This window comes from Rhipicephalus sanguineus, chromosome 1 (assembly GCF_013339695.2).
Source record: "Rhipicephalus sanguineus isolate Rsan-2018 chromosome 1, BIME_Rsan_1.4, whole genome shotgun sequence".
Classification (NCBI taxonomy): domain Eukaryota; kingdom Metazoa; phylum Arthropoda; class Arachnida; order Ixodida; family Ixodidae; genus Rhipicephalus; species Rhipicephalus sanguineus.
Window position 1 is genome coordinate 86,159,479 of NC_051176.1, and position 3,876 is coordinate 86,163,354.

Consider the following 3,876-nt stretch of genomic DNA (forward strand, 5'->3'; position numbering starts at 1 on the left):
TTTCTGCGAAACGAGCTCTTTAGCGCTATCACCTTAAAATTGTATCACGCCAAGTGCGCGACAACAAAAAAAGCGCGACACCGAAGAATTAGTGGCGTTTAAACTTTTATTTTTTCAAATATAATGGGTCCCTTTCTCTTTTACAGCGAAAGCTGTTATGAGATCATTTCAACGGCCGTTTTTGGCGCCGTAGTTGTCCGCCGCCGCCGCCGCCGCCGGTGTCCGTAACCACTATCGCACGAAATAGGAAAAAAAAAATGAAATAAAAAAATTCCAAAATGGAACGAGGTTCGAACCTGGGCCCTCTGCGTGGGAGCCCAGCGTTCTACCCCACGGCCATGCCGGTGCTTTAAACTGCGTTGCAAAAAGACCCTATACAGGCTTCATGTCGGGAAGGAACCACATTAACATATGTAATGTAGTGTGGTAGAAGAGTAAAATGACAACCCGGCTTCACACAAACACGAATTCTGTAACCGGGCGTCACACAATGCTAATTGCGCAACGAGTGGGTTGTTGAGTGCTTCCAACCCATTACAAAGGCCTCTACGATAATTCTTCATCGTCATCAGCTACAACATCAACAAAGTGCACATAATGCCTTACAGGTGTTTAGCGAGTACCACGGTTCTCCGCAGAATGAAGAAAAATTGCATAGTGGCTGCTTCCTTACTTCACAAAAATTATGATTTATAGCGTAGTGGGTTCCTGGCAAGTGCACTTCTATTGGTTGCCAAGGAAGCCCATAAGGCTCCCATGATCCATTTCCTCAGGCTCTCAATAAAGTTAATTCCTTCTCTGTCTCGCTCTCCGTTTCTCCGGTTAACGTATGTTATAAAGCGTCGTGGGACAGTTCACACAATATGAATTACGTAACTAGTGGGTCTTTTAAAGCTTCCAACCCATTACAAAGGGCTCAGCCATAATTCTTCATCGTCACAACCACCGCAATAACAAAGTGTACATAATGCCTTACAGATGGTACCTCGCTTCTCCGCAGAATAACGAATAATGTCGTGGTGGATGCTTACCAACTTCCCAAAAATTATGATTTGTGGCGTAGTGGGTACGTTGATAATGTACTTGTATAAGTACCCACAAGAGAGTTTACAACGGGCTCCAGAAATGCCGCTCTTCCAGCTTTCGCTGTGACTGTGCTGTGCTTTCCGCGCAGGCCTGGCGTTTTTCTTTCTTGGCAGTTACTTCTTGCGTTCTTCGAGGAGAAATAATTAAAACTCTAGATGTATAATGCTATGATATTCGCGCAACAAGGTACCCACCGAGGCAACTGCTTCACTTGTCAGATTTCTCAGCAATCTTACCACTGCCCGAAGCATGAGAGCACTGTTATGACCGGCAGTCGGTGGCGACGCGCTGACCCTGAGAATGGGCGAGCGATGCGTTCTCACACTGCTAGAACACCTGCATCCATCGCAGAAATGGACTCGGTACGCTAAGCGACCGACAAAGGAAGAGTCTCGACCTCAAAGTAGGGGACGGCAGAGCCGGAGACAGTGGGCCACCTGGGCTTGGCTTGGTGTGCTGCCGAAACGACCTGACCTGTATGCTTTGACAGGAGTCGCCGCAGACCCTTTTCTGCCCTTCGGAGAAGAGTCCTAGGAACAATCCTCAGGAACCTGTCGCCTTGCTTCCCCCACAAGCGTGCCGTCGACCACCTGACCCTTGCTGTTTCAAGAGTGCAACGACCCCTCAGCGACAGTGAAATGGACTGTGCCATGGTGGGTGGGGTTGTGTGTGTGATTGGTGGTCATCAAGAAGGAGGAGCCAGCCTGAGGGGTTAAAACGACGGTGCTAAGTGAGAAATGGGGCTCTGAGCCCTCGGTAACAGGCTCATCCACAGAGAGGAGGGGACACACACGGAGCTCCACTAAGAGCTTGGTAGTGGCGCTTTACGTCACCCGTACAATGTTTTGAAGGTAACAGATAACCATGCCGAAGGACGCACAGGGGTCGTCGTTTGTAGTCTGTAATTGAAGTTTAGTATTTGTGAGCTCAAGGGAAGTGACAGTGGACGCAAAAAAAAAACAACTTTCCGCCGGTGGGAGCCGAACCCACAATATTAGCATCACACGATGCACTACCTGCTGTGTAGAGTTTTCCTATGCTTTCCTTGGGTTGATGTGGATGAGGCTAACATAAGCGAGCCCCTCGATCAATTCCTCCTCGTTCGTTTATCCCGTTCAATGTGTCTTGTTTGGTTTGGCGCTTAAAAACCCCGCAATTAATATTAATATAATGTGTATTATTTGATTATCGCTGTTCTGTAGTTCGTGTAGAATAACCGCCTCGGTCCCTGCCGCGTACTTTGAATTCTACCGACACCGTCACATGCGAGAGGCAAAAGGAGCGGGCGGGGTAGAAACAAGGCGTCCGTTGAGTGGGAAAGAAGAAGAAGAACGCAACTTTATTTCCAAATCATAAGATTTCTTGCTGGACTGCCGACGTTTTTTCTCAGAAAACGAACTTGTAATGCGGCACCTTGATCTGCCAGTTACTTCAACTATGCTGTTGTAATTTGGGGCTTCTGTGCTGGGGCACTCGGACGGGAATATATGCAGTGCTATCGAGAAATTCATACGCAATTCAAATCGTCTTATTCGACACATCAACCGCTAATCATTTTTAAATTGTCATAATGACATAATAATTTTGGTCATTTGGGATGTTATAAGCTACACGGTCTAATCTAAAACTGGAATTCATTAAAAAATAATAACCCTTCATTCTAATTGACACTGCAACGTGGCAATTAAAAATTTCAGACTATATGATCTGTCCGACTCTTGGCCGATCCTCCTGAGTGGGTAGGTGCCAATCATCCCAGGAGCATCATCATCATCATTTTGATAAGATTCGAGTCCGGCGTCTATTTAGTGGGTCTGGGCACTCGCCGCTGACGCGGTTCCGAGACCTTGTATCGAAGCGGCTTCCTCGGCTCACTGGACGGCCCAGAGTTGTGCTGTCAGGTTCGAGCTGAGCAGTGCAGTCGTCCAGCGCGAGCGGAGGCTGGCGGTGGAGGAGAAAGAGGGATCGACACTGTCCGAATTTTCTTCTAAATCATACACTCCCATAGCACATGACTAAGCGCGGCAACCTCGACACACGATCTCAATCTGTTCGTAGTGTACATGTCTGGATACATGGCGTGCATGGGTCGGGGAACTTCGAGTGCTTTTGCCGCTTGGAACCAATCGACCACGTGACAATGACGTTGGGCCGCATTACTATTCGGTGTAAAACACCGCTCCGATACGCTACGCGTGCCAACGAACAACTCCTCTCCGCAGCCTTCTGTCTCCCTCTCATCTAGCTCTCGGGAGTGATGGCAACGGCGGAATTCAACATACGCCTTAACGTGGTTGTAAATAGCCAAGACTCTTGTAGCCGTGCTGCGATGAGAAGTGCTGCTGGTCATCGTACGTAGAAGAGATCGCAACTGCAGCTCACTGCATGCAATAAATGACGAAACACTATATCTGACTCTCTCGCGCCACGTAGGAACGCGAGCCGACTGCTGATGACTTCGCTCCCAGCATTTCCACACTTGTCACTGGGCGTCGCGTTACGATGTGCCATTTGTTATGCTGTAATGGTGGCTACGCTACACGGCCTACATATACGGCGGGATAGATCAAGGGACAGGCTCAGTGGGGCAAGTGGCCCCGTTCGAAGATATACAAGAGAGAATATGGTGACCCTCCGTTTATTTTGTTTTTGTTTGTTGATATAAACACAAAATTACATTTCGATGGAGGCGAAATGGTAGAGGCCCGTGTACTTAGATTTAGGTGCACGTTAAAGAACACCAGATGGTCGAAATTTCCGGAGCCCTCCACTACGGCGTCTCTCATAATC